The 14,693-nt window shown below is 41.3% G+C and overlaps 1 protein-coding gene across 6 annotated transcripts in view; it reads right to left on the bottom strand.

Moving 5' to 3' along the window:
* The window catches only part of LRP1B (LDL receptor related protein 1B), a 638,472-nt gene that overhangs the window by 523,235 nt on the left and 100,544 nt on the right, over nucleotides 1-14,693 (bottom strand). The gene's annotated exons all lie outside the window — the stretch shown is intronic.

Raw genomic sequence — 14,693 nt, 5'->3', positions numbered from 1 at the left:
CCTCCTTTATTACCAGCCAATGCTGAGCCAGTGCATTTAACAGGAAAGTCATTGTGGGCTTCAGAAAGAGTGAGATCAGAGTTAGACTCCTGTTGACATGGAAATACTCTGAAAAGTCTCTTAAGAAGTGTCCCAAGCACTGAAGTTCTCTGTATTCCTTATGCCCTAATGAAGTTGCTGCCACAAGTCTGAATTTGGAGCTTTTCTTCCTGTTGAATGTTAGTGTAAAGAATAAATAAGATCGATTAGAGTCATTTTGGCACTAAAAAAAGCCAGTGTACTCCATGTCCTTGCCAGGGCTCCCCTGTGTATCTGACAGGAATAGCTGCAAGGACTGGAGAAGCAGTAACTTTTGGAAAGGACTATATCTCCTACAGAAGCACCACATTAAGGAGACCATTTCCAATGAATCCCAAATGCTCATGTTCATTAGCTTTTGTGAAAGCAGAATACCATGTAAAATGTGCATTGCACAGCATGACTTGTACCGGTGCCCTAACCAGAGAAAGAAGTCAAATGACATCCACAGATTAAACATTGAAAGGCAAAAGAAATTATCTCCAGATTAAACTTTTAAAGGGGGGAAAAATGCCCAGATTAAACATTTAAAGGGAAAAAAATTATCTGAGCAGAAGAAATATTGCTCTGTAGAACTGCAGTCAAACAGAACTGGGAAGAATACAATTTCTTTACACCAGAGCATGAAGTACATGTATCTTAAAATCAGCTAATATCTACTTACTAGACCTTTAAGCCAGAAAAAAATGTATTTTGCTTTTTAGATAAGCAGCACAATATGAGTTTGGGGGCTCTGTTCAGCATGGAATGAGATATTAAACACCAATTGAGTCAGTTATATTAATAAACCAAAATCCCAACATATATATATTATCACTTTTCTTTTGCCATTTTTTTATTTAACCTGAGAGTCTATGCCTTAAATAAACATTTTTCTCCATGAGTAAGGGACTATGGGAGCTCTATGGCTTTGCTCAGACATGGGATCTGCTGGCAGCTCCCAGCTCCCGAGATGGATGTGGCAGGATGAGGCCTCCCCTATCCCCCTCCATGCATTCTCTGGTCTGCAGCTAAAGAAACTCTCACCATGTGGCCCTGAAGGACCTGCAGCTTGTACACCTGCTGGGAAACTTTGTTCTGTGGCAAGTGTCAGGTATTTCTGCTTTTTACACAGACAAATCAATGTGTCAGACATCAAGGAATTCACAAACACCACTGTGAACGAGTACAGAGGTTGAGTTCACTAAATGGGATATGACAAATGTCATAGTTGACTGGAACAATTACTGGTTTTCCTCATATCTTTATAAAAGGTGACATCTAGCTCATAGCTAGAAGAAATATTGTTTGCCATGTAGGTGAGCCAGATCAAAGTAGAGAGTGGATTTAAACTGGAATATTCCCTTGTTTTTACTACTGTATGAATTTTGCATGTGATGTGCATCAGGATGCTCTTGCCTACCGTGTGCTTATTGCCAGTTCTTTTGGTTCATTTATATGAAAGTAAAAAATGAACAAAAGTATTATCTAACTCACTGGGGAGTTATGAACTGTCACTGCTATTGATAACAACAGGAAATGAGATCTGTGCCTGTTCCCCTTGCTCAGCATCAACATGGTAAAATCATAAAAGAGCTCAAAAACCCATGTTTGGCTGTGTTTGCAAGGCAAGGCGAGGGAGCAGCTTCAGCACAGTGACATCTCTGTGGCTCCAGTCACTCCAGCTGATTCATAATGGAGCAGTCAATCACAGCCCTGAGGCAATCTTGCTCCCTCCTCATTTTCACCTCACCAAAGGGCTTTGTCTAAAGCACTCCAGCAATACATTTTTGCATGTCCTGACTCCAATAAAACACCTCAGTGTCTGCTGAGCTGGTGTCCAGATCAGAGTATCACTACAGAGTAAAGAAGATGTAAGTCATCTACTTAATCAAATCCAGGCAGCCAGGATGCTGCACTGGATGGACCATGGCCAAGGACAAATGCTTCAGACAGAGGCAGACTTTGCAAAAGCAGATTAAGATCTGATTATAGATAAGAAGTCATGCTTTAAGTGTGGCAAATTTACCTACAAAAACATTTTTTTTATTAGTTCTTTTGAAGGGGTTATAAATCTTTCCTAGTAGGAGTCCAGCAGTGGGATTCTCTGTGGAGGGGAGACAGTGCTGGCTACCAGCATGGACTATTGGCTTCTCCCATTGGGACACCTCCAGGTGCAGGATAGACCCTGCTCTCCCAGCAGCCACCAGCACCATGGATCTGGAGCAAATCCTGCACATTCCTGCCAGGATTCTCCAGGAATCTGTGGAAAACATCCTCTCAGTCCCTGGACAGCACTGCAGACCCATCATGAATACCAGAGGGCATAGCAAGGACAGAGCAAGGAAAAACACAGGGAAAGGACAGTGAGAAAGAGAGGTGTGATTTTGAGAACAGTGTGATTTTGAGAACAGAAGGAAGCCAGCACAGATGAAGGGAGAAAATCCCTTTTGAGTCATCAGGTGACACAACTGCCAACATGAATAGCAAAAATCAGTGGCTGCTGCCAAGGACTAAACACTCCTCACACACACAGAGGATATTGGCCAAAGTCCTCAAAACAGCCTCTAAAAGCAGCCATTCCAGGGCCTTGATGCCCTCTTGTTCTCCAGAAGTAACCCTGTTAACTTGCCCTGGACTACTGAAAATACCTGACAATAAGCAATACAAGCTCAAAACAAAATCTAATGTAGGGTCCCTTTAGGTTATCCATGTTCTTGCAGCAAATTCTCTTGCTTCTAAAAAGATCAGAGGGAAGCATCTCCCCTTGGCTCTGAGGGGCTGATCCCCTAAGCAAGATTTATGTCAGGCCATGGAGCCAGAGTGATGGAATGATCCACTTCTGGAAGGAAATGCTATTGCACAATCTGTGGCAACCCAGGGCAAAAGTGTAAAGATGAAGAGGTGCAGAAACCTTCCCTAAAATGTTAGTCCTTTCCCTCATTATTTCCTTGACTCCCTTTCCTTATAATCCTCCATCAAGCTGAAAGCCTGCAATGGGAACAGGATGCTTTGCTTACAGGCAGAGCTACAACTGTTCCTATCAAGTTTAGGTCTTGATCAGAGGAAAAAAAAAAATCCCAATTTCTGCCAGAGCACTACAGCCTTCAGCTTCCATTTAAGTAGGTTCCTTGTGGATCTCTCCAACTGTTCCAATGCCCATAGCCTGGATGTCTCCACAAGGATGATACAGGAATGGCACAAGTGTGGGTGTGTGAGGATGCTGCCATTCTGCTCCAGAGGCAGAATGACATTCAGCTCTGCACGGCAGGAAGGGAAGCACTTTGCTTCAAGTAACATTAAAAAAAAAACAAGCTTGGAAAGCTGAGCTGCCAGACAGCTCTAGGAACACAGCTTTTACCCTTGTGTAAGTACAGCTGAAGAAAGGAATCAAGAAACATGGATGAAATGGGACAAGCACTGGATGTTCTCAGCTGCTGCCTGGTTCCGAAGCACGGCCACTCCAGCAGGCACACAGGTATTGAGCTGGGCTGGTTCCAGTTAGCAGGGTCCTCACAGCAAAACTACCAGTGTCAGCTTGAACTAACTGCTGGAAACATGTCAAGTGGATTAAATACAGCATTTTCACCCTCTCCAAAACCATCTAGCACCTGCAAAGTTCTTTGTGAGTGAGAGGAAAGATGCAGATGCAGCGCATGCTGGTGCTGCCATGATGCCAGAGTTGCAGAACATCCTCTGCCACATCCCTGGGAGCCTTGGCCTCACAGAGGAATTTGGGGCCTCACTGCTGTGCCCTCTGAGAGCTCCAGCAGCACGAGGATCTTGGAGAATGATGTGCTGGTACTCAGCAGCTTGTCTGGCTGCTCAGCAGGGAAGAGAAGCATTGGTCTTGCTTCTATCTGTACTTCAGCCTTTTGAAATCAAATATTGCCTTTTTCCCCCTTCAAATCCAAGCCCCCTCAGAGAGCCCTCAGTTTTCCATTTCCCATCAAAACCACAAGGTGCCCAGCGACTCATGCATAAAAATTGGTCACGAACTCATGCAGTGTTAATGTAGTTACACTTGATGAATGAGGCAAGAGATTTCCAATTTGTAAAGTTATTATTCCATAAGCACAGTTTGCCAGGTAGCAACTGTAAAATTCAGAAATATTTATTCAGATAAGATCTGATATTGATCTTCATTGCATTTCCATCAGGCAGGGATTTTTAAGGACCCTACCAGCTATCTCCTCCCAGTGATACCACCAAGGCTCCACCTATAATGAAACAAATCCCCACCATTTTAGCAAAAGCACATGTGAATGTGAATTCCAAAATAATCCTTGAAAAATGAATACAGTCTATGCAGTGTTAATAAGGCAATTATCACACAAGTGGCACAGTTTTTTCTGTGATTTCCTAATTAACATGATTATCAACTGCTTGCTATTAAAGCAGTTTCCTATGCTTTGACTTAGAGCATACTGTAAACAAATTTAAGATGCCATTTCCTGCTCCATCGTTTACATCACACTGTTCATTCACACTTGCATTTGTTTGTCCTATCTGTTAGTGCATTTCAGAGAAAACCCTACATTGTGATGGGGAAGAAAAGCAATATTAGAAACAAAGCCACAAAAAGCAGACTGGTGGATTATTTCCAAATAAATCATGTGCCATGAGATTTTCTTTTTCATAAATTTGTGAAACTACATATCAATAATCTGGAAAAACTACCTCCTTGTGCATCAGTATTTTATTTGCCTTTTCTCCAACAGATGCCACTGACAGTTTACTAAATGACACACTGCTTAATAGATTTAGTGGAGGAAAAAGAACACTTATTTTCATACAAATTAAATCCTGCACGAACCTAACTGGAGCATTCAGGGGAAAAAGGCTTCAGTCCAGTAAAGTGGGGGAGCAGAGTGGGAGAGCAGAATTTCCACTCTTTCTGAGGTTAACATCAAGCAATTTCCAACATGGCACATTCTTCTGGTTTGCTGTTTCCTGTAAATGCCATCCCGTGGCTAAATTTTTCCAGAACCAGCAATTTAAATATCCAGCTCTTTGAAATGACATCTCTGTGGTGGTGCAGCTGTCAGAGAGTGCTGAAACCCTCAGGTCCCATAAACATCCACTAATGAGATGAAACAAGATCTAAAGTGCTCAAATGTTGATAAGTACAGAATGTAGCTCACGATGTACTCTTCACAAATTAGTGAGGGGTTGCTATGACTCCTTAATGAAATGTTATTATGTTTTAAAACTGAAACCAGACATCTGGGGATGGGGGGAGGAAATGGGAGCGAGTGTTTGAACACCGTTGTCTAGGCTTCCTTTCATCAGCCAGCTGAATTTGCTTACTTGTCCTGAATGAGTGGATCCAATTCTTCAGCTGGTGCAGTGCCTTGCAATAAAGCCGAGCAGTGTGTGCCGAGTTCCGCTCCCTGGGAAGTAGAAATCACTGCTCTGGGAGAGGAGGCTTCTGTAGGAAAGGCTACAGGAGCTGCTCTTTCCTGGCTGTGAAAGTCTCCTGTCTCCCCGCAGCATCCAAAGGATTTGACAAATGCAAACATGCCAATGGATGCAGCACGTTCGCGAAACGAGCCGTCAGATCTTCAAAAAATTAAGCACTAAAGTGGTGAGAATTGCTTGTTTCATGCCAGACTCAGATAGAAAAATATTTATTTTAAAGTTCTTTATATGAGACTATGACAATTTCTTTCCTTACTAACCTTGATATACATGCACAGAAAGACAAAGAGAGAGAGGAACACTTCTATTTATATACACATACCTGAACATAAAACACATATATACAAAATTTAAGTGACAGACAAGGACCGATCTGGCTCCAGCTACAGATTTCTGACCTCACAGCAAACATTGACTTTTTCAACAGTGCCCAGCACTCACAGAGCTATTTCCCTCCTGAGTCACAGAGCAATCACTGTATTACCAGACACAATAACAACTAAATGCTCCATCCCTGGCACTGGAAGTGATTCTAAAATCACACATGTAGAGCCATGGGTTAAACTAGAGCCAGTAGACACCCAGAACACACTTCCTCCAGTGAATCCGAAAAACATTTCTTTAAATGCATCCTTTAAAACTTTCTTTTGAGCGGATGAAGTGAGGGAGGACCATGCTGACAGAGATTAAACGAGCTGGCATTCACTCTGCAGCACTCCAGGACACTCAGCCTGCTGCTGGCACTGCATATCAACACCGCTCGTGGGCGGCCCTGCAGCCCCCAGGGGTGGCTCTGCCAACTGATCCCATCTTCCTAACAAACAAGCACAATGTATATCCATTTTAAATCAGATTTAGCTTAAATCTGATCCATTGAACCAATTTAACTGTCTTGTCTAACTTATATGTGGCAGCACCTCCAGGCTGAGGGCCCCTCATCCCATGATGGGGCTGAGCCTGAGATCCTGCACCGCTATTGCCTCCCCAGGGTCCCTGTTTTCCAAACTAAGGGTACTTTTAATATTGGCAATATTGGTTTTGTGGGGAAAATTTTTAAAAAGGAGAAAAATTTTTAACAAGGAGACTAAAGTCATGCAGTTCAGATGCCTGACAGCTACTCCTGGCCTTGGCAGACCTACAAATAGCACTGGGGCCTGCACTGCATCCAACGGCGCCAGCCCAGCCTGCAGGGATGAGTTCACACACCTCCTTATCCATCACCCTGGCTGCTGGATCAATTGAACCCATACATCAGAGCAGAGACCCAGCCTGCTTCTGAGTATAATCAGAGAGATATTTCTTACATTAATTACTGAACACAGAATCATAGAATCATTTAGGCTGGAAAAGCCATCTAAGATTGAGTCCAACCATTGCTCCAGCACTGCCAAGCCCAGCACTGAACCGTGTCCCCAAGTGCCACATCTGTGCATCTTTTACAGACCTCCAGGAATGGTGACTCTGCCACTTCCCTGGGAAGCCCACTCCAGTGCCTGAAAACCTTTTAGAGAAGAATTTTTCACTCATATCCAACCTGAACCTCCCTCAGCACAACTTGAGGCCATTTCCTCCTGTCCTAGTGCTTGTTACCTGGGAGAAGAGACCAAGCTCATCTCACTACAATCTCCTTTTTGGGAGCTATAGCGACTGATAAAGTCCCCCTGTGCCTCCTTTTCTCCTGGCTGAGCCCCCTCAGCTGCTCCTGGTGCTCCAGACCCCTCCCCAGCTCTGTTCCCTTCTCTGGATACACTCCAGCCCTTCAATGTTTTCCTTGTAGTGAGGGGACAAAACTGACCCAGACTCAAAGTGTGGCCTCGCCACAGCCCAGTACAGGGGGACAATCATTGCCCTGGTCCTGCTGGCCACACCATTGCTGATATAAGCCAGGTGCCATCAGCCCTTCTGGCCACTGCTGGCTCATGTTCAGCCAACAACCACTTCTCCCACATATACTTCAGCTGGACATTGAACAAGCAGATGACTTTGGCTGAACCCTAAGAATCTGAGTCTGACTGTGTCATTTGAATATAAATGTAAAATTGTAAAACACCTCTCAATCTACTCATCAGGACCCAGCTCTCAGTGCCTGGGCAGGAACCCTCATCCCCAGCATCAACATTTACAGGAGGAATAGCACATCAGCATCACAGAGACAGTTCATCTGGTGAGGTTCTCTCAAACCTTCCTGAGGGAAAAGCTCTGTGTGAACACAAACACTTCAGTACGTAGACGGAGGAATAAAATCTTGCCACTTAAAATTCATGGTAAAAATAATAGATTGGATTAAAATCAGCTTTACTCCTTGTTAATTATATTATTTCCTTCCCCTAATTGCTATGTTCACATCATAAAGTGCCATGCATGAATTTTAAACATTTTAAAAGAAAGATAAAGAAAAATTAAGGAAAATTTATGTATGCACACATATATATGTATTTATACATAGCCTAATTACTTTCAAGCCATTCAAATACTGATTTCAACAACCTAGTACTGGAAATCCCAGGCTGGTACTACAGTTCTGTAATCAATACTCCCAGAGTAAGTGAGTAAGTATTTTACATTTCCAAAAGGAAAAAAAAATATTAAAAGACTCAAAGTGATTTAAAGGGAGTGATTCAGACGATACATTACATGATTTCTGTTTATTACTACCTACTCCTTCTGATTTTTAATACCAACATAGAGGTTTCAGGACAAGATTTCCAAACAATTTGGTCTTCTTCCATTTGGCAAACACTGTGTCTAATGGAGCTTGAAATTAAACCAGCTTTTTTTGGTAATTCCCTCTTTGCAAAATCCCAGCAGTGATGAGGGACTCTCCTGTTCACGGGCTGCAGCAGAGGATGCTCAAAAGAAAAGAGCATCTCTCACACAAACAGCTGAACTACTCTGAGAGGTTCCAGAACGAGGTCAGTAGGAGCTAACACCTTAAAAATGGATAAAATGTAATAGTACACTGTATTTTGATTTTTGCTGTGAGTACAGAAGAGTGTGATTTATGTCTTTGACCGCCTGTGCTGGGACAAATGCAGGTGATAAACAGCCACTATAAATGACAAAGCAGTGGATGTTGTTACCACCTCACTGGGAACTTGACAATATCCCCTTGGAAATCCCTGTCTCACTAGATTAGGAGTGCATGCAACTTAATTAAAGAGACTTCTTCAACTCTTATTGAACATTTCAGTGACTCAAATAAATGCACTCACAGGTCTGTTTAAGTTTGTCTTTTTCTTCTTAAGGGTACTTGATCTTTTCCTGCATTTCACAATCCATTTGGACAACCTAATCTGCTTTAAGAGATGAGTGGTTATGAAACCCGTGTTTTGAAATGTCTAGGAAACACTTGACAGCCACAACCTGGACTTTTCCGTGTCTATTTGGAAAATTAAATATGTATTTAAATTGGAAGTTTCTCCTGCTGAGCCTTTAACACATTAGTCTTCATCCAGACTTTTAATTTCCACCTTCAAAGTATCAGTCACATCTCCATATCCGTACCTGCTACAGCTACTCGGGATATTTCAATTCGATTTATAGCCTGGCACTAGGAAAAGTATTTTACTATTTTTTTTTCCATTTGTTTACTCTGGGCCATCTGTTAATTCTTCATGAACACTTCACTCCACTGCTTCCTACACTGCAAATGTCTCCCCCTTTTTCCAGTGCACCCTGTGTGTCAGCATTGCAAAGGGGCTGGGTGTCACCAGAGCCTCTCCTCATGGAACACAATCAGTGTCCTGAACTGATCAGCTGTGCTCTCTCAAATCTGCTGCAGTGCAGTGACAGATTGACATTGCCCAAGATTTATGCTCTATTTTCCAAACAATTCCTGGGAGATCGTGACCTTGTTGTGGATTTTCTGTGAGGAAAAACTTAGAATTATTAACTTCAGATGATATGTAAATATATGGATCAATGCTCCTCTAGCAGGTGATTGCCAGAGTATTCAATGACTGCCTTTTTTTGGTACAAAAGACACCTTCAACTCTCTCCTTCCCTGAAAATCTCCTCGTAAATGTCTCTGATGGCAGATCGTTAAATGCTGAGCTGTGGCATTTCCCTGAAGATATAATTATAAAGCCGTGGGAGGAAAAGAGACAACTCTTTAGACCACACTCTTCATTCTTTTATGGCTGTGTAGTTCAGTGGCTAATGTGTATATTGAATTTAATTTAATCACTTCTGTTATTCTACCAGTTAGATAGCAGCCATTTCATCCAGACATATTATTAAATTATTTATATGGGACTTTCTACTAGCTCAACCTCATTAAGATGGAGTTAAAAGTTTATAAGCTCCAAAATAGCATGGCTGGCTGAGGTCATGGTGAGAAAGCTGCAGCACAAGAACATTGCATTTCCGTGTTGGAATTCACAAGCCTGTCTGTGAGCCAGATACCTAAAATCCATTGCCACTGGAGATCCAGCATGGAGACACAGGAATTTGCAGGGCCAGCCACTCCCCAGGGCTCTGGCTTCATCAATCAGATCTCCCCTGGCATGGAAGATAAGACAAACTGGCTGCATGTAGATGCTGATATTTAGGCTAGTCTTGTATTGAATCCCACCCAGACAGCCTGGGGGTGGAGCATGACTGAAGAAGTTTTGAAAAGTTTGTTAGTTTTGTTGTTTTGGGGTCTTTTTTTCTTACCTGGAAAAGAGCTACATTTTTCACAGAACTTGCTTTTTCTCAGTATTTGGTTGAATAGTGTTTGGCTCCTTGGAGGATAGTTTGGGTATTATTGTGCTCATTTTTGCTAAGGGCATCACGGCCTGGTTTTAGACACTCACAAAAAAGCCAGGGATGCTAATCCATCCTACTCCTTGGTACCACACAATTAATGTAATGCCAGATTCAAAATTTTACCTGTTCAGCCCTCCCACTTTCCCTACACAATCCCTGCTGCTGCCTACTTCCAATCCCCTGTTCCCACAGTACCTCAAATCCACAAAGCACCTCTCAGGGTGCTTTGCAGGGTACACTCAGCTGGTGGGGTTCAGGAGGAAGAGCCTGTCCTCGGCCCTTCTGGCTGAACTAAATGAAAACCTCTTTCCTGAGCATTTGTGAATCCAAAGATGCCTCTTATATAACATGTGAGGCCCCTCTTGGCCTTCTTGCTCTCCAGAGGTGGGACAGCAGCAGGATTAAGGGCCAGGCCAGAGAAGCAGGGTGTGAATAGAATGGGCTGGTAGCTGGTGCAACCACATCTCTTCAGCACTGACAGCACTATATACAACTACTTGAAGTTAAGATTTCTTCCAAAGTTACCTCTTTTTAACTAGAGGCTAAAATTCTTAACTAGAATTGTCTAGGTTCAATTGACGGTGATTTCATAGTCCTTTCTTTCCATTATAGGAGCCATTCAGTAACTACCCCTGTCCCACAACCTCATCCTTCCCATCACGTGCTCTAACTAGACAAACTCCATATACAAATATCCCTAGGAGAGTGAACTTTGAATGCAAAGTTTCCACCCACAGATCACAGGACTCGTGCAGCTATATTATGGTGCCAACCTATTTCCCTTCCCAAATGTTGTACTGCTCAAGTCAGTTAGGTTTCAGCAAGTTATCAAAACATGAACATAAATTAAATCAGTGTGTTCTGGATTTCAAAGACTGAGACATTTCCTAGACATTTAGCTGACTGGGCATGTGGGGAGTTTCCATGAGCCTTAGGTACTACAAGCACTATTTTTACAAGAGCAAGCTGCAACTATCTTCTTTCAAAAATCTGGCCATTTCCTGCAGCTTGCAGGGAAAAAGCTTAGAAGTTCTTGTTTTAAATTACACCAAAATATGTCATGCAATATACATAGTCATAAGAGATTATAAGAACAAGGGACATGTGAAAGAGAAAGATAGGGAAAGAATAACGCCTTATCTACCACAAGTTGTTATTTGACTTAGCATGATTTTAAATTAATCTTGCTAAACTAGTGGAAAAACTTTGTAAACCCCATAAATCATTTTAACCGTGGTTTAAACCCATTTTTTAAAAAACAGATTAAAGTTGTGGACACAGGAACTAGTTACCACGAGTAACAGATTTGCGCACCACAGGCAATCTGTGGTAAAGTGGAATATGTCACATGAACTGAAATAACACTGTCTGTGGAGATGCTTGTTTTAATTTATCAGAATCACCTAAGCCTGTAGGAAATGGAGACCTCCTGTAAAAAACACCAAGACTGTGAGAGGCAAAGCAACAAATGTGTGAGAAAAGAGCATAGATTGTGTTTCGAATTATACACTGCATGCACAGAGGTCTGGAGATAAACATTCGTGTAACACAAATTTATAGCACTGCTGAGGGCTTTCCATCACATCATAACACCAAAGAACAAAGCTGGAGTGTTTTCTTGCCAAAATGGGATTTTCTAGCACTTTGCTGATTGCTTGTTTTTATAGCACAATCGGTTTATTTGACTTGTTTCAGTCTTCCTGCATTGCAGCTTCTGAGCCTGACCTGCAGGAACAACAGCATTTGAGAACTTGGTTAAATATTGCCAAGCACATCAAAGATCACTGCAGTCAGCTGAAAAATGACTACTGACCTCCATGATCTCTGGTATATGTGCTCACTGTGGTGTCTGGCATGGAAAACATATATAAAACAGTCTGGAAGCTTGGGAAAAAGAGGCAGGAAAATTAAGCTGCTCTCCATCCTAAAGACAATGTTGTCACATTAAAGATAATCACATTTACCATTATAAATGTACAAAAGAAATCACAATGAAGTTCTTACTTAAGTATCAAAAGGCTTCTGTTATTCTGGGTCACCAAGACTGTGTAAAGTCACACTACTACTGGTCTTAAGAACTGAGCAATTCAGAACTAAACAACCTGCACAATTGTCTTCAACTGCTGGATGCTTGCCATTCATCTCCTCTGCGATTTATACTCTTAATTTATAAATAATATGGATTTACAAATTCTTTAAGCACAGGTGGCCGGTTTCTTTCTGTTTTCCAATTCACTACAAGTTGGAAGAATTAGAAACAACTTCCATGACAATGCAGGGCCTTGCTAGCATTTGCCACTGCAAGGTTTTCTAAGGAACCTCTCTCTCTCCTTTTGCTACAAAACTGCATTAAAAAAAAAAAATTACTATGAATCCTATCAGATCAGGTTCTGTCATACAAAAAAGTTTGCAGATTTTTTTTTTCTAGTCTGATGCTCACTCTCCAGGGAGTTCAACTGAACTTCTTTGAAAAAAGCAGTGAATATAGTTTGTTTCTTTTTTTTTTTTAAGCAAGGGAAACGCTATGGTCTGGCTCCCAGCCACAAAAGCAGGGACACTGAAAATTAAAAATGACATTCATGACTTTTATTCACACTACCAGTTTCTTTCTTGATCTTACGCAGCAGCCTCGTTTTTCACTGACCTTTGTGGTGCTGTAAGAAGAAAGAAACGGTTTGACACAATAAATCATGATGTCACTTTTGCTGTAATTGTATAATACCTGACTAGATTTTTTTTCTTTAATCAAGGTGAAATATAGGGCTACCCTGTCTTTAGTGGGCTCAAATCAACTCTAAATCCCAGTAACAATTAATTTTCTTGTCCTAATCAAATCCCTAGTTGATCTGGGCTTGTTCATGGCCAAATTTGGTTTAGTATGATAATACTAATAAAACTGTGTGTTGAGTACATTAAAAAACAAGCTAAAACTTTGCACTGCTCAAGCCAAGCCTGTCAGGGTTACTTGCAGTTATTTTTAAGGAAACCCATTATGCAAGGTTTTAGCCCTTAGGGCTAAATGAGCCACAATTTTGAAGCTTATTACTTTATTTCTGACTCACACCTCTATGGTAACTCCCAGGAGAATTCCACCCTTCTGGGGTTAAATGAAGTTGGAAAGGTTTGGACTGGGACTAAATGTTCCGTGTCCTTTAACATCTTTGTAAGTGTGTCATTCTATGAATATTTCATGGTGAAGAAAAGCCTTGTTTGTGCAGATAAGAAAGGTTTCAAGGATCTGCCATCTAGCCAAGAAAATAAGAAAATCCATCAGAAATCCTTACCAGGGAGAAAACAGGAAAATGCAGCTCCAGGAACAAGAGTCAGACACTTGAAAATGTTTCATCCTCCCAAATTTACATCCTTACCCAGCAGAAAAATGTGCTGCTGCTGCTCTGCACATTACTGAAGCCTGAGATCAATAGTAAGTGGGTAATTAAAAACCTAGTTATGTTTAAGGGACTTCTGTTGCTTGTTTGATAAGCTCAAAATTGTGCCTCTGTGTTTAAACCTCGTATTTTTAGTTAATTATAAACAAATGAGCAGGAAGAGGCAAACTCCTTTTGGTTGAAGGAAATTCCTATAGATACTGGGATCCAGGCCTTGGAAAAAAGGGCAAGAAGACAATCCTAATAAACCCAAAACAACCAGGAGTAACTAAACAAGAGGAGAAGAGCTAACAACTGACTTGCACCAAAGGCACAATGATGCTCTCAAAAAGTCTCCCCAAAAAGTCTGATTATAATTCATTTTGCACAGATTATTCTTGCCTTTGCTTTCTCAATTTTATTGAAGTGGGTTGGTTTATTCTCCAACCTGTGAATAGAGCAATGATCATATGAAATCCAAACTGGTTTGTTTGGGGAAGTAATTAGCAGTGAAAAGATAGAGCTGCCAGACTGCCTTGGTCCTAGGTTAGGAATTATATTTTGATGCAGAAATCCTTCACACAGGACTGAAATGAGCTGTGTGCATGGGAAAGGCTGCTCAGTACTGAGCAGTTATTCCAGGTCTCATTAACTTGATCCTGGTGAGATACTTAAATACTACCCCAGTATTCCCACATCCCCCTCCTAATAACCACAAAATAAATATATTTATACTTATTAGAAAGAAGATGTGAAGATTTATGGCACATTTTTTGGAAGCTATTTATATATTTGCAAAACCAACAACCCTTGTCATTTTTTAAAATTAATAATGTGTGTCACGGCCTTGATATTTATAGATACAGGTTTTTTGCAAGAAAATGTTAATTACATTCACCAGCCATGAGCAGAATATATAAGAAGCAATTTATAAATTAAACACAGTAATTTGGGGTTTCAGGAAATCAGAAGTAAACTGAAATTATATTTAGATTCAAGGAACAGAAATAGGTAGTGATTCACCACAGCACAGTAAAACATAATCAACAGATGGCAGAACAGTATTGGTCTTGGAGGTTTTTGTGTTGGTTTTTTGGT

Source organism: Zonotrichia leucophrys, chromosome 7, assembly GCF_028769735.1.
Source record: "Zonotrichia leucophrys gambelii isolate GWCS_2022_RI chromosome 7, RI_Zleu_2.0, whole genome shotgun sequence".
Classification (NCBI taxonomy): Eukaryota; Metazoa; Chordata; class Aves; order Passeriformes; family Passerellidae; genus Zonotrichia; species Zonotrichia leucophrys.
This window is presented reverse-complemented; position numbering and strand designations above follow the sequence as displayed.